Raw genomic sequence first — 17852 nt, 5'->3', positions numbered from 1 at the left:
CCGGTCAAATTTTGGTTTAATGCATATTGCACATTTTCTGTTAGTACAATAAACCTCATTTCAATCCTGAAATATTACTGTGTCCATCAGTTATTAGATATATCAAACTGAAATAGCTGTTACAAACACCAAAATATTTAGAACTAAAAATGATTAAGATTAATAGGGGTGCCCAAACTTTTTCATAGGACTGTAAAATGCTTCATATTTCAAATCAGGGGTGCAACTTATGTTAATATGTGGGGTCCTGAATCTTGCCAAAGACAAGATCTGCACTGAGTTTGTATATTCTCCCTATGTTTGTGTGGCTTGCCCCTGATCATTGGTTTCCTATGAAACTGGCCCTAGTGTGTCTGCATAACAATAAGAAATTATGACATATATTGTAACATTTGACCTTTATTAGTGTATAATGAGCCGAGTAATCTAGCAATAATGCTAAAGACAAAGGGGATCCACTCGGTGGATACTACTCCTCGAGAGCAGCATTTAAAACTGGTCATGACCCAATGTTAAAACAACGGTTTAATAAAATCCCATAACATTTTTGAGTAAAAGTTTAAAAAGTTAATAGGATCGGCACAATTGGGACAAAATAATACTACCCATGGTAAGGACAGTATGATCAGGGCTCATACATATACATACTGCATGGCTTTATCTAATGCTAAGGGATAATATGATGCCTCATGAAAACACTAAACAGTGGTACTTGGGGTACACATGGATAGTGAACTCTGCCTAATGGGTCTCATGTGGGCAATGCCAATTTGTGTACAGTGCTATGGCATATTTTGGTGCTATATAAGCAACCAAGAAATAAGCAGCATGAAATAGAATAAACCTGTGTTGTTACCATAGGTTATATAGCTGACCTTTCTTTTCTCTACAGGTGGGTAGAAGTAAAAGAAATTGCTTAAATGGTATTGTCCTACAGTAGAGAACTACAAAATTACTCAAATACATTACGGTGTCCTGTATTTCACTAGCGGAATCAGACATTTTTTATACAGCACCACTTTATGTCTTGGCAGAAAAGCTGTTTATTGCTCAAAAAGCCGTGTTTACCATCAAGCGCTGCACTTTTCTGAAAGGTCAAAGCTAACACTTATATATTTTTAGGATGAATGATCCAGTGCCATGTCAACTCTAAGAAAGTGGTGTTTTTGGCTCTAGCACTCAATGTGTATCAAACCCTCTCAAGGGGATTATAACAAGCAGCAGACTGAAGAGCAGAAAAATAGAAGCACATGCCGGAGATTTAGCGGAGTTTTCTCAATTGCATAAGCAGGTGTTTCTGCCATTACATGGAACTGAATATTTTATTGATGCATATGGTATTGGTGCAAATATTTGAGAGAAAACTGATTACATTTGTGATTAATGGACTGGTTCTGAAATTCAGAATGTCATGTAAAAATGAAATATGTTTCTCCCCTCAGTTTATCCCGAAGATACATAAGTGATCTTACAGGTTGTCTGTGCTTATGTATAAATTATTTGCACCATGCACAAAAGCTGCTGCTGTATATTGTAGCTATGTCTGGAATGCCTGCTTTAATTTTTCCCAATATTCTGAATATTTAATTTATTTTTTACTATTGCCACTTTTTTTTTTTTGCTTTTTATACTTGTTCCCTGGTTCCCAGTGTTTAGCATGGAACCCATAACTTATTCACTTTTTTGACATCTCCAACAAGGTGGCATGAATTTCACAGTAAACAATTGGAGAAGTGACAGTGAACCGTGCCAGGATGAAATTCACTTGTGGCTTAGCCTTCAACAAATGTGATGCTTGTTGCGAAATACAGTGGATACTCTCTCAGTCTAATACATAACACTTGCCTTGAGCCCATGTTAAAACTATGTTTTCTCTATAATTACAATTTTGCACCGGCGACATACCTACCCTTATGTGTATATTTAGATGTCTGTGGGTTTTTGTCGCTGATATTCATGCGTCATGGACCCAGAAACGGAGTTCTAAAGTATAGAAAATGAAAGAAAAAATGTTGATCTGTGCAAAAAAGTGGATCAACGACAGACAACATACTACCTGCAAATGTGTCATCACTATTTTAGAAGTCCAGCTCTCCAATATTTTGGTCCTCTGAGGGACTAGGACAATGGAGATGCAACGCTTGTGTGAACCTAGCATAACCTTGTTCTGCTACTTCATTTTGTTTATTATACCTGTCTTATGATATCACTGTGTTTACTGTCCCAATAAAGTTTTATTAGCTTTTATGTTTTGAACTTTCTGCTGAAGGTCATCATGATGGAGCAGCCCATTACAACTCTGTGTTACATACTCATTTCAGGTCTCAAGTAGGGTTGAGCGATCAGGATCGGAAAAGATCAGATTCCGATCGGCGATTGAGAAAATTTCACGATCGGAAATCCGATCCCGATCTTTTCGGGCGGGATCGAGATCGGGGCTTATTTCCCCCAATGCTTGGCTACTGGCCAATAATTGTGGGAAAAGCTTAGCACCCATAGGAATGAATAGAAGCGGCCGACCGCTTAACCCCCTGCATGCTGGCTGCGTCCATTCATTCCTATGGATTTACCGCAGCCTGCCACTCTTCTGCTTCGTACCTGTTTTACCTTCTAGTCAGCTGAAGAGTGGCAGGCTGCGGTAAATCACTGTGTGCTGCTCTGCTGTGAAGACAATGAGGCAAGTTCGCGAGTAGATGTATACTGCTGTACATTGACTTGTCTATCTACTAGACAAGTCAATGTACAGCAATATCTATATACCCATGAACTTCACTCAACTTACCTGCTCAGAAGTGCTGCCGCTGCCCTCTGCTGGTCTGGTGCTCTGTCCTTCATGTAGCTTCAGAGTGCCCTGCGCCCCGCCTCCCTAGACTAGTATTATAGAGAAGGTGGGGCTTAGGAGAGTGTGGGCGGGTACTGGGAGGGGAGACGTGAGTGATGCACTCACGTCTCCCCGCCCACACTCTCCAGCCCCACCAAGCCCAGCCTACTCTCTGCATCTCTACAATACTAGGCTAGTGAGGGCACAGGGCAGAGGACCGGACAAAGAAAAAAAGGGAGCTGCAGCTGTGCAGGTAAGCGGACACTGGTGGGTGCAGAGGGGGTTAATCACTACACAGCGTGGGGTCCAAAAATTGAAACAATTTTTGAACTACATGCGGTGTAGTGAATAGGATCGTTTTAAAAATCCGATCTCCGATTATTTAAAAAATCCCATTGACTTGCATTGGGATCGTAATTGGGATTAGGTTCGAATGGAAAATGATCAGAAATCGGATTTTAAAAACGATCCTGAAATTTCAAGATCGGATCAACCCTAGTCTCAAGACATCAGTCAACTGCCTTCAGTCTCTCTCCTGGCCATTCCTATTCCCAGCAGCATTGGGTTACTATGGCACTTGGCGCTGACTGATAATATCACCGGCAGTTTGTCTAAGTATGGTGCTGTCTCTCTGAAATGGGAAGTATTTATTACTAGTAGTTAGTATTAGACTATATGCACACAACCGAGATGCAAAACGGGTGTGAAAAACATTCATTTTACATGTCCGTCTTGCACACGAGAAGTATCTGTTTTCATGGATCCCCCATATATTTCAGTGTATGGAGAGCCTGCGAAGCCGGGCGCATGCGCGCTATCTTTGTTTTTGGGACTTGATCGTTTGAGCCCGGGCGGATGTGCGTGCATTCCAGTGCGCGTGCTCCCGCCCGGGTGAACTTGGTGGGCGTTCCCATCTACTCCCGCTAAAGATTTAAATAGCCGTGCCTTCCGCAGGGCTGACATGCAATCCAGCCCAGCAGTTAAGGTAAGGGGATTTTGAAACGTATCTTCTGATCTTTTTTCTCAGTCTTGGGAGAACTTTGTGTGGGGAATACCCTGTCTTAATGCAGATGTGAATCGGCGGCTCTATCCTTTACTAGGAAGATAGGTGTCACCAGAGCCTGATGCTATTAACTATTAGCTGTAAGGCTCGGTTTTACTTTAGAACACGTGTTGTTAGTGACCTACAAAGATTAATATATTGATGGGACCATTAAGCTCCAGAGTATGATGAAAATAGATAATACCATTCTAATAGGTGTTATTTTTTGTGTGACCCAGAGGGCCAATCATCTTGTATACTATTCTATATTATGCATATATATATATATATATATATATATATATATATATATATATATATATATATATATAATCTTTCTACAATGTGACAGTTTCCGGTTTAGCTTTTTTATATGGAGATAGCCAGTTTGGCTTGAAATTTTGTTTTAATGGCGAATGACTAAAGTCTGGGATTTGTATATATTTTTTGTATATCCGTATTTTTTACTTTTAGAAACTATTGCACCTGAGGAAGGGTGTAGTTGGACGCCCGAAACGCGTTGTGTGTGAGTTTACCAATAAAACCATTTTTTACCAAATCAAGAAGGGGAGCGCAGTTCCTTATTTTCCAGATTGACACCAAATCTGAAACTTGGTCCTTTCTTGTCTTGGTGTTAAGACACTGAAAGGTATTGGACAGTCCTAAGCAATCTCGCAATGTCATACACTTTTTCAGAACAAATGGAGCACTTTGGAATCAGAACTAAACAATGGAGAACAAAATGAATCTGATTTCTGAATCTACAGTAATATATCCAAAGCAAGTCTAAGGGAGTTTTACTTACGTCTTTTCCTGACCATCTGCTGCTTCCTTTAGTTTGAAGTATATTGGTAGAGTGATCATTGAATATTCATGCAGTGAATATTGTATTTTTCTAACTATAAAGGATAAAAAGTATTTATTGCATTATTTTTGTACTTGCATGGAGTTCCAAATTTCAGGAAGAAATATGTACCTTGCATTTATGGCCACAAAAGCTATATCTTTGCTGTTTGGTCAATATTCAGAGGTTGACCCTATGATTCTTCAATGTAACCCCTATAAATAATGTTATTAAACAGCCTAGGAATACAATGAAAGCTTGGTATACAAGTGAGCTTATAAATGCACATATTAGCACAGAGCGGACTTTCAGACAATATCCGTATAGTAGGCGTTTGTGACAAGTAAATCAGGATCAATTATGCACAAGCGGCAACAACACCTCTTGGCCTTTTCTATTCCTAATGGGAAATGCTTGACATTCCACATGAATCAATCTATAGTGTTAGAGAAAATTCATTGTGTGATGGCTGTGTGGCCTTGGCCCCTTTTCGCTTCATGAAATTGAAAGTTTATGAGGTTTAGTTCATAGCCTTTGGGAATCGACTGCATGTTTCTTTTTATGTAGTAAGATTTTAATAAGATCTTGTTCCCTCATCAGTCTTGTCTTGCGTGATGAATGCCATCTTGGCTATGTAGAAATCTAGATGACGAAAATATCAAAAATGTCCAGGGGCAAGTGTGTTTTCTGAACAACATGAAAAGTAAGGTAAGCAAGGCAGAGCAAAGAGGCCAGTACATGGGATTATTTCTAGCGAAAGGTCTTCTAACAGGTTAGGGATATAACCTGAGACAAGAATGCTGCTACGTATACAATATGTCATCTACTGTAGCTACAAAGGAATCACATTCACTACTTATTTCATATTTAGTAGCTTAACATGCAAACTAGGAAATTGATAAAAATGTGTCAGTGGCCACATCTGTCGCACAGTGCAAGGCTCACACAAGACCAAATGTTCTCTCCCTAAAGAACGCATTGCACAAAGAGTCAATGAGAGTGATCAGACTTATAAATGTGTTGCTGCAAACATGAAATTACAGCATTACAACCATTATCGATTGTAAGTAAGCACGTCATGAGTCGCCATTTTTCATGGTTTATAAAGAGATACATTTTTGTTTTTTTCATTTAAGGGCGGGTTCACACCTGCGCCCAGTCTCCATTTTTGGGTTTCCGTCTTCTGCCGAGAGAAACTGGATAGGAGATATACAGTCCTATGAAAAAGTTTGGGCACCCCTATTAATCTTAATCATTTTTAGTTCTAAATATTTTGGTCTTTGCAGCAGCCATGTCAGTCTGATATATCTAATAACTGATGGACACAGTAATATTTCTGGATTGAAATGAGGTTTATTGTACTAATAGAAAATGTGCAATATGCATTAAACCAAAATTTGACCGGTGCAAAAGTATGGGCACCTCAACAGAAAAGTGACATTAATATTTAGTAGATCCTCCTTTTGCAAAGATAACAGCCTCTAGTCGCTTCCTGTAGCTTTTAATCAGTTCCTGGATCCTGGATGAAGGTATTTTGGACCATTCCTCTTTACAGAACAATTCAAGTTCAGTTAAGTTTGATGGTCGCCGAGCATGGACATCCCGCTTCAAATCATCCCACAGATGTTCAATGATATTCAGGTCTGGGGACTGGGATGGCCATTCCAGAACATTGTAATTGTTCCTCTGCATGAATGCCTGAGGATTTGGAGCGGTGTTTTGGATCATTGTCTTGCTGAAATATCCATCCCCGGCGTAACTTCAACTTCGTCACTGATTCTTGAACATTATTCTCAAGAATCTGCTGATACTGAGTGGAATCCATGCGACCCTCAACTTTAACAAGATTCCCGGTGCCGGCATTGGCCACATAGCCCCAAAGCATGATGGAACCTCCACTAAATTTTACAGTGGGTAGCAAGTGTTTTTCTTGGAATGCTGTTTTTTTGGACGCCATGCATAATGCCTTTTTGTATGACCAAACAACTCAATCTTTGTTTCATCAGTCCACAGGACCTTCTTCCAAAATGAAGCTGGCTTGTCCAAATGTGCTTTTTCATACCTCAGGCGACTCTGTTTGTGGCGTGCTTGCAGAAACAGCTTCTTTCTCATCACTCTCCCATACAGCTTCTCCTTGTGCAAAGTGCGCTGTATTGTTGACCGATGCACAGTGACACCATCTGCAGCAAGATGATGCTGCAGCTCTTTGGAGGTATCTAAGGATTGTCCTGGACTGTTCTCACCATTCTTCTTCTCTGCCTTTCTGATATTTTTCTTGGCCTGCCACTTCTGGGCTTAACAAGAACTGTCCCTGTGGTCTTACATTTCCTTACTATGTTCCTCACAGTGGAAACTGACAGGTTAAATCTCTGAAAAAACTTTTTGTATCCTTCCCCTGAACAACTATGTTGAACAATCTTTGTTTTCAGATTATTTGAGAGCGGGCTGTCCATGCTCGGCGACCATCAAACTTAACTGAACTTGAATTGTTTTGTAAAAAGGAATGGTCCAAAATCCCTTCATCCAGGATCCAGGAACTGATTAAAAGCTACAGGAAGCGACTAGAGGCTGTTATCTTTGCAAAAGGAGGATCTACTAAATATTAATGTCACTTTTCTGTTGAGGTGCCCATACTTTTGCACCGGTCAAATTTTGGTTTAATGCATATTGCACATTTTCTGTTAGTACAATAAACCTCATTTCAATCCTGAAATATTACTGTGTCCATCAGTTATTAGATATATCAAACTGAAATGGCTGCTGCAAACACCAAAATATTTAGAACTAAAAACGATTAAGATTAATAGGGGTGCCCAAACTTTTTCATAGGACTGTAAATACAGTAGTCAGTTTTCAAACCCATTCACTTGAATGTGTTTGCGAAGTGTCCACCCATGAGCGTCTTGTGCCTCTCCGTGAGGAAACCATTTCTTTTTAACTGGACACAAAGTCGGACTTGTAGGACTTTGTATCCGGTTAAAAAAAAAAAAAAAAAAAACCAAACAGTTTTGCCGTGGAGACCAGAAGTGAATGGGTTTGAAAACTGACCGCTGAGTTTCCGTCTCCTGTCCAGTATCTTGGGGCAGAAGACGGAAAGCCAAAAGTGGAGAGCGGCCGCAGGTGTGAACCTGCCCTAAGCAGTGTTGAGGCCTATAATATTATTTTTCATTTTTGGTTACTGAAATAATTTTTGTTTCTTTTTTCACATTTTTCATAATTTATTTAATAGCACAAAGGTCTCCCTCTCCATCATGGTAATTTTTGTGTAGGTGATATAGTTTTGTATTGCCAGGGGTAGGGTTAGAACCTGTGTTGTGGGCATAGTAGTGACATTATTTATTATATTTAACTTAATGTTCTTTTGTCTACTTATTTATTTATTTATTTAGACAAAGTCATAATAGACATTTGGGGATGTAGTGTTGTAGTAAGGATGCAGGTCTTCTGGAATAAGTCCACTATGAGATGGTTACTCTTGTAGATCAGAACACTTTATTTCATGCTTCCATCATGGCTTCCTGTCTAACAACTCCTCCCCCTAAGCTCAGCTCCTTCCCCATTACTACCTGACTGTTGCTAGGCAGACAAAGCAGAATAAGTAAGCACAACAGAACATACAGAACGTACTTATAACAACATCACAGGGGTGTATTTAGCGTCATTATTATTATTTTCCCTGTAACTAGAGCTAATACACTAGCCCCAGTTAGAACAGGAATGCAATCTCCTAAAATGAACTGCAGAACTGAAATGCGTCAGATAGGACCATTGGACAAGGGGAAAGCCACAACATGGTGGCTCTCATAGCTGTGGACACAGATCTTATTGAGTGCTGTGTACAGCGATCGGGAAGACAGGGATGGTAATAAACCACCCCTGACTTCTCTCCTGCATGTCTGGCTGTTGTAATTCAGCTTCCTGCCCCTACGGCTGCACGATCTTGGAAATATACAATATGTTATCAAAAGTATTCACCTGGCTGAAAATGACTTACAAGTTCGTGGTGCCCTCCATCGGTAATGTTGGAATTCATTATGGTGTTGGCCCACCCTTAGCCTTGATGACAGCTTTCACTCTCGCAGGCATACGTTCAATCAGGTGCTGGAAGGTTTCTGTGGGAAATGGCAGCCCATTCTTCACGGAGTGCTGCACTGAGGAGAGGTATCGATGTAGGTCGGTGAGACCTGGCACGAAGTCGGTATTACAAAACATCCCAAAGGTGTTCTATAGGATTCAAGTCAGGACTCTGTGTAGGCCAGTCCATTACAAAGATGTTATTGTCGTGTAACCACTCCGCCACAGGCCGTGCAGTATGAACAGGTGCTCGATCGTGTTGAAAGATGCAATAGCCATCCCCAAATTGCTCTTCAACAGTGGGAAGCAAGAAGGTGTTTAAAACATCAATGTAGGCCTGTGCTGTGATAGTGCCATGCAAAACAACAAGGGGTGCAAGCCCCCTCCATGAAAAACACAACCACACCATAATTCCTATAGCTTGGAATATCAGGAATTAATTTGTATATGGATAAATAAATAAATAAATAAATAAATATAAAGACATTTGTAACTATATACAGAATAACCTTACAGTTCCACCATACAATCTGACACTATTACCTCAAATCCCAAGATGGTAAGTTAATGCACAGTATGTATACATTGCATAATACATACACTCGAGTAGAAATGAATTCCTATTTGCATTTAGATTTTGCTAAAGCTCCAAAATATTTGTCTTTTCAATCTAAGTATTAATATTTGATGTGAATTATTCCACTGTATATTCATATTATGGACACAATACAACTAGATTGCACCATCCAGTATACTATAGTCTAATGCTTATAGATAAATTTTTGAGTATGTGACACTATTTCTCCTGCAGCAAATATACACCAGTGTGTTGCTTTATTCACCTGGTTTTCTATTATTAGGGTGCATTCACACTGAGTAAACGCTAGCTTATTCTGAACGTAAAACACGTTCAGAATAAGCGGCGTCTAAAGCAGCTCCATTCATTTCTATGGGAGCGGGGATACGAGCGCTCCCCATAGAAATGAATGGGCTGCTTCTTTCACTCCGTGCAGTCCCATTGAAGTGAATGGGGAGTGCCGGCGTATACGGCAAGCTCTGCTCATGCCGGAGCGTACACGCCGGCACTCCCCATTCACTTCAATGGGACTGCACGGAGTGAAAGAAACAGCCCATTCATTTCTATGGGGAGCGCTCGTATCCCCGCTCCCATAGAAATGAATGGAGCTGCTTTAGACGCCGCTTATTCTGAACGTGTTTTACGTTCAGAATAAGCTAGCGTTTACTCAGTGTGAATTCACCCTTAGGGTCCATTCACATGGAGGAAAAAGGAACCTATTGAAGTCAATGAGATGCTTTTTTTCAGTGCTGAAATTCCACACCAAATTCCTCACCATTTTCCTCCATGTGAATGGACCCTTATATAGTAACTTTGATATGTCTCCATTTGCAATCCCTTTATAACAGAAATCAAGACGTGCAGCCCTGTCTATTGCACAACTTATATGGCGGCACACAGAGTGCACTGTTTTTCTAATTACATCCTGGAGAATAGATTTGCATATATTTTACCCAGAATCCCTAGCGGAGCATGAATGACTTGTAAGTCTCCGTACTGCCTAAGTAGGCACACACTCTCCCTGATGTGTATGATTATCCCCTGACCCTGGTCTATAGTCTCTCACTCTACCAAATCAGTATCCCTACGCTATGCTAAGGAGGCCCAATAGGCCAAAACAGCGCTGTCCATAGCTGGGAATCTGTTCCTTTTGGAATAGAAATACTAATGTAACATCTTTGCCCATCCAGGCGTTGGCGTCATCATCCGGCCGCACGCTGCAGCGCAGGAGATGTGTTCGGTTGTAATTTATTCCGTTGCTTTCTCCTTGCACTGTCTGAACACTGCCCTATGCTTTTTCTTTGGTAATTGATTTTCCACCACACCCGTCTCCTTCACCTTCAGTTTGCTCTGCTCCTCTATTGGTTAATCTGACCTTGCCCTGTGATTGACAGCCTGCCTTCCTGTCAACTCCATGGGCGGGTTCTTCCTCCCTATTTTGCTTTGGCTCCCATTCACACCAATGCTTGCTATTGCTGTGTGCATACTTGCTCTTTTCTGTCCCTGTTTTGATTATACTATTATCCTTGACCTTTGGCTTTCCTCACTGACTTCTCTTTTGGACTCCGATTTGGTACTGCATCGCTCGACTGTTACTGACCCTTGGCTAAGTTGACCTCCCATTGTTGTTGTTTGTCTTGTCTGCGTTTTGTGTGTCACATATTCAGGGAGGGAACGTCTTCGTGGTTGCCGCCTATTACGTAGGATAGGGCCTGGCAATAGGAAGGGACAGTTGTGGGCATAAGCTTAGGGCTCACTGTCTCTTGTGTCCCCGTTCCAGGGTTCCCTAACACTGCCTAACAACTAATTTGTCAATTAAATCCGCATCATGAGAGAAGAGTCATGCATGATGTTAAGGATGCTGCCCTCTAGAGGACGGCATACAGAGTGCACTGTTCTCCTAATTACATCCTGGAGAATAGATTTGCATATTTTTTTACCCAGAATCCCTAGCGGAGCAGGAATGACTTGTAAGTCTCCGTACTGCCTATGTAGGCACACACTCTTCCTGATGTGTACAATTATCCCCTGACAACTTATATAGTCAACTCTAGATGGAGCCCATTATCTTACAGAAAGGTCTATTGGCTTCCTCTGAAATGCCTGTTATTTGACAATCGTAAAATAACCCGACATGTTACAGTGGCTTACTATCCCAGTGCTGGGATCCTGGATTTGAGTCCAACCAAGGAAAACATCTGAACGGAGATTGTATGTTCACCTGGTGTTCACATAGGTTTCTTTCAGATACTCTGATTTTCTCCCATACTCCAATGACATACTTATTTAGATTGTGAGCCCTACTTGAAAGTTTAAAGCTGAATACTATAACTGTTCACTGTCTAACATTTAAACAGTAAAATTGCCCCACTGTCTGTAAAGCACTGTGAAATATGTTGGTGCTATTCGAGCAAGAGAAAAAAATAATGTCAATATGAAGATATTTAATAACTTCCATACACCTGCCATACATTTACGACAAATATTGGGATCTTTAGAGATGGTGCCTGCTCAGCAACATAGGCTAGCTTTGCAGTTGTGCTGGGTTCTCTTTTGTTCGGGACCGGAAAACCCGAACGACAGAGAACCTATATACTAAAGTGGGTAATTGCGGCCCCTGCAGACTATAATACGATGCAATAGGTGTCTGTTGTATTTAATTGTTTTTATACTGAAACCAGCAGAGAGAAAAGTTCTTCAATGCAGTCTCCCATGAAGAATTTGACGTAGATGTGAACCTAGCCTTTATGGGTGCCATAGCAGGCTACATTCTTATACAGCAGGGAACCACCAGCATTATCTGTAATCATCGTAATATCTGCAATTTTTTCTGGTGCATCATAGGTAATATTAAAGAGCGTCATTAGGAAGTACAATTTATCCCACAAAAAGCCCTCGTGTTCTGTTCAATGGAAAATAACAAAGTCATGACTTTTAGAAGGCGTAGGGTGAAAAATGAGACAAAAATGGAAAATGGCTGAAGCAGAAAGGGTTAAAGGAGTTATATATAGGGTACAGAGTAAAAGATATCAACTGTATAAGGGTGTTCTGAAACATTAACTAAAAGAAACAGACCCTTTTTTCTAATTTCTTTTATATGTGGGGGGCAGCAGATGGCGCAACACAAACTTAGACCTTGTAAACACAGTATCCAAAATCCTTGATGCTAACCTAGCATGGCATAAAAGTACAATAACAATGCTTATGATACAATTAAAGATGGCCATGCACTTGCTTCATATAGCTGGGCCTCAACATATTTTCTTCTGATGCCCCACGCTACCCCAATCTGCCACTGGCCTGGGCTTCACTGTACTGTATCTACCTTGAAGGAGAATACTAAAGCATAAAACATCCATATCTGAAAATAACAGACATATGTTTCTGTGCTGCCTGCTGCATTCATACGGTTGCCGCTTTTACTCATATATTTAATTGCAGATGCTTCTAGTGTAAATGAGAAAGGAGAGCAATTTCCATTACCTATATAATTTATACCAATAGATTTACCTTGTATTATAGAAAAGGTGGTGAAGCTAAGCCTTTAAAGATTACACCTATTTTTATAAAGAAATTGCACTTGGGTAACTGAATATGAGACATATTGAAAGATAATTTGTATGCACCATTAAACAAAATTCTAGTTATGCTTTATGTTCTGTTGAATAAAGACATCACAATTATTTATGAAAGCAACCTCAGTAACTTATTATCCACTTCAAAAGAGATGGATTTATTACTTGAACCCTGAAGAAATGCAGCATTGATATATCATACTAAAAACAATACATTTTACATTCCTGCTGGCAAAAGAGAAAATAAGACTGTAAAAGTGCTGTATGTTAAAAATGAAGCTTACCATTAATACTAATGCTGTAATAGAAAATTGTATAAAAATGTTGAACTTGTCACTTAAAATTTCATATGATGATCCATCATACTCAGTACACGATTGTCTCAATGCACAGCATAGGGTATAACAGGTACTAAACTAGACTCTTTACCTGCTCATGATCTCAAAGCAAGGTACAATTCCTCTACACACATGAAAAAAGTTCTCTAGCCAGATAAACCCGATGGGCTACAATGACTACCGACCTGTAGCACTGACATCCCACCTGATGAAGGTCTTAGAGAGACTGGTCCTGACACACCTACGCCCCCTAGTGAACTCCCCTCTGGACCCCCTTCAGTTTGCCTACCGGCCTGGCATTCAGGTAGATGATGCCATCATCCACCGTCTTCACAGAGCTCTCTCTCACCTGGAGAAACCTGGGAACACTGTGAGAATAATGTTCTTTGATTTCTCCAGTGCGTTCAACACCATTCAGCCAGGGCTACTGAGGGAGAAGCTGAACCTTGGTGGTGTGGACCATCACCTGTCCAACTGGATCCTAGACTACCTCACAACCCGCCCTCAGTATGTGAGAGCCCGGGACTGTGTGTCTGACACTGTGATCTCTAGTACGGGGGGCACCACAAGGTACAGTTCTTGCCCCATTTCTCTTCACACTGTACACTGCTGACTTTAGGCACAACTCATCCAGCTGTTACTTACAGAAGTACTCCGATGACTCTGCTATAGTAGGCCTTATCACTGATGGCGACAATAGTGAATACAGAGACTTAAACCGGGACTTTGTTGAATGGTGCCAGAAGAACCACGTCAGGATTAATGCTGGGAAGACCAAGGAGCTGGTGATGGGGTTTAGTAAATGGAGAAGTGCTCCGATCCTGATAGAGATCCAAGGAACATGCATTGAGATAGTCAGGAGGTATAAGTATCTGGGTGTGCTCCTCAATAATAAACTAGACTGGGCTGATCACCTGGAGGCGCTGCACAGAAAGGGCCACAGCAGACTCTACCTGCTCAGGAGGCTGAGGGCCTTCGGAGTCCGGGGGACACTTCTTAGGGCCTTCTTCAACTCTGTGGTTGCTTCAGCCATCTTTTTCGGTGTGGCCTGCTGGGGGAGCAGTATATCAACCAGGGACAGAAATAGACTTGACAGGCTGATCAGGAGGGCCAGCTCTGACCTGGGGAGCCCCTTGGATCCAGTACAGGTGGTGGGTGACAGAAGGATACTGTCTGTGGTGACCTCCATGCGGGAGAACAAATCCCACCCCATGTATGGGACCCTGATGGGACTTGGCAGCACTGTAAGGGACCGTCTGCTTCACCCCAAGTGTGAGAAGGAGCGCTATCGCAGGTCCTTCCTTCCAACCGTGACCAGGCTGTATAATCTACATCAGACCAAACGAAGATCACTCCACACAGAGAACTAATGATGATTATGATAATGACCATGAGGTCTTCCTCTTTCTCTTCCATTTTTCCTTAGCTGCTATGGACTCCTAGTATATCTTCTCTTCTCAGCTTATGTGTGTCTACTTCTGTAATATATTACTGTGTATTATCCTGTATCTGTATTACTATGCTGCTGTAACATGCTGAAATTTCCCCATTGTGGGACTATTAAAGGATTATCTTATCTAAAAATTGTTTAGCAAAGGAACAGAATGAGTTAATAATAAAAATAAATATCACTTACCAATACCCAAGTGATGCTGTTCTGATGCTTACCGAGCCACCTCTAACCTACCGGAAATAGTTTGTAATACCCATTGAGACAGTCATTGGCCACAGCAATCATTCTCCCCAGCTAGTGATTGATATACAATGGCGCTTCATGGCATTCTTGTGTGTTGAGAGGGAAATTAAGGACCTGGGTAGCCAGTAAGCAGTGTAATGCCAATTGGTTGGATATTGGCGAGGTGAGTATTGCTCAGGGCCGCAGATAGGCCAGTATTACTGCTACTGGCATCAGGGGCCCGGCCAAATTGAAAAATGGGGGGGGCCCGGTTTTGGACCGCCACCGTGTGCCGACCCCTGGCGCCCGCAGCAGTCATTATACGGTATACGGCTGCAGCGAGGAGCTGACACATATGCGGCTGAAGCGAGGAGCTGACCGGTGTCAGCTCCTCGCTTCAGCCGCATATGTGTCAGCGAGAGAGGCGCGCAGCGGCGAAGCGAGGAGCTGACCTGTGTCAGCTCCTTTCTTTGCCTCTGAACGCCGCCTACTGGCTGTGTAGACGCGATGTGATGACGTCACATCGCGTCTACAACTGTGCACCAGTGAGGGAGAGAGACACGCGGAGAGCAGCGTGGGAACGTGGAAGAAGGTAAGAGTAATGTGTACTGAGGTGGAACGTGAAACTGGGGGCAAATAAAGGAGAGGATGGCATGACACTGGGGGCAGAGATGGAGAGGACGGCATGACACTGGGGGCAGAGATGGAGAGGATGGCATGACACTGGGGGCAGAGATGGAGAGGACGGCATGACACTGGGGGCAGAGATGGAGAGGACGGCATGACACTGGGGGCAGAGATGGAGAGGACGGCATGACATTGGGGGCAGAGATGGGGGACATGAATCTGGGGGCAGAGATGGAGCGGATGGCATGACACTGGGGGCAGAGATGGAGAGGATGGCATGACACTGGGGGCAGAGATGGGGGACATGAATCTGGGGGCAGAGATGTGGAGACATGAATCTGGGGGCAGAGATGGGGGACATTAATCTGGGGGCAGAGATGGAGGGGAGATGAATCTGGGGGAAGAGATGGGGGGACATGAATCTGGGGGCAGAGATGGAGTGGACATGAATCTGGGGGCAGAGATGTGGGGACATTAATCTGGGGGCAGAGATGGGGGGACATGAATCTGGGGCAGAGATGGGGGGACATGAAACTGGGGGCAGATGAAGGGTGTATATGAAGCTGGGGAGATAGAGGGGGGACATATAATTTACGGGTGACTATAGGAGGATTATACTGTGTGCGGGCACATGAAAAATGAATGAGAATGGGCAGAGTCAACATAAAAGTGGGCGGGGCTAAATTTGCCTTGGCACGCAGAGCGCGCCGCACATTTTGTCCCTTTCAATTCTTCAAAAGTGGGGAGGTATGGATACAGGGGGCAATGGAAATACGTTAGAAGGTGGACAGGGGGGGTGGTATTGTTGGGGCATCGGGTGTGCGGCACTGTAGAGAGGGAACTGGGGCAATAATATATAATATATAAGTTTTTAGCTGGAGAACTACAAGGCACACAATACCTCCAAAGGTATGTGTGCTTTGTATTAATAATGATGTAGGGGCTGCTATAATACTAGCATAGCAGCCTGTTTGGGGGTGGGACTTTCACTTTAAAGGAGTGTTCACATTGCGTTTTTGGCCTCCCTTGCTGGAATACGTTGGTAACCAGTCACAATCAGCTCCCCACTTATCCCTGCACGGAGAACTGCAGGCCCCCCTTTTTTTAAATGGCCAGTTCTTTGTGCAGGGATAAGTTGACAGCTGATTCTGACTGGTTACCAACGTATCCCGGGAGGGAGGCCAAAAAAGCAATGTGAAAAAGCCCTGAGGATTATTAAGAGGGCTCTTATTAATGGTGTTGGCTCTCTATAGGGGCTGTCACACAGAGAAGATTTTACCTGCAAATAGAATCTGATTAAGCCTTGTAATGCTGCTAAATAAAGTTAAATATAATACATAATGGGTATGTCGCAAAATAAAGTAGTTTTAAAATGGCGGCGGGGGGGGGGGGGGTCAGACACAGGCTGTATGGGGCCCCAAAATTCCTGATGGCGGCCCTGGTATCGCTTACTATATGAATGAAACCCACGCAAACATAGGTAGAGCATACAAACTCCTTGCAGATGTTGTGCTTGGTTGGCTTCAAACCTAAGACTCCAGCAAATAGCCCTAATATTCTCTAGGTGTCTCAGAGGTGTTGCAATCTGTATTGATTGCAGCATCTGACGGGTTAAATACTGCGGTAATTGTTGCCACTGTTACTGCAGCATACTGGTACAGTGGTTGGCAAGAATAATAAGTACTAATCTCAGCAGGTCCTGAGGATCTGGGCCTGCTAGGGGTTGTAGTTCTCAGGGTGTAAGGGCCTGTTTCAGTAGTGAAAAATGAAGAGGAATTGAGGTGGACTTCTGCCACAGATTCCTCTTCATTTTACTGCCTTCTATCAAAGCATGGCAGAAAGCCATCACCAAATAATCATCCCTTTACTGGTTACCACTCAGTATAATGCATCCTTTCTTTGCAACACATGGTATAATGTACCCTTTACTGGCACTTAGATGGTATAAAGACCTATTTACTGGCACTCACATGGTATAAAGCTTTCTTTCCTGGTGTCAACTTGCTCCCACATGGTTTAACACCCCTATACTTGGTCCCCACAAGGTAAAAAAAACCTTCTTCCCTGGCCCCCAGAAAACCTACTAAAAAAGCAAGAGGGACCTGGCCGAGGTATTCACCACTACCCTGTTGGGCCAGTCTGAGCCTGCTACTGACTTGTTATTGGATGCAGTGTGCACCTAGCACAAACCAGACATTAGTTGGAGGACCTGTAAATAGAAGACTGTCTCTGCTTCTGCTGCTACAAATCCATCAGCAGCACTATTACATCTTAAATGT

The sequence above is a fragment of the Leptodactylus fuscus genome, chromosome 1 (genome assembly GCF_031893055.1).
Source record: "Leptodactylus fuscus isolate aLepFus1 chromosome 1, aLepFus1.hap2, whole genome shotgun sequence".
Taxonomy (NCBI): domain Eukaryota; kingdom Metazoa; phylum Chordata; class Amphibia; order Anura; family Leptodactylidae; genus Leptodactylus; species Leptodactylus fuscus.
The sequence above is the reverse complement of the archived record's forward strand: the minus strand, read 5'-3'. Positions refer to the sequence as shown.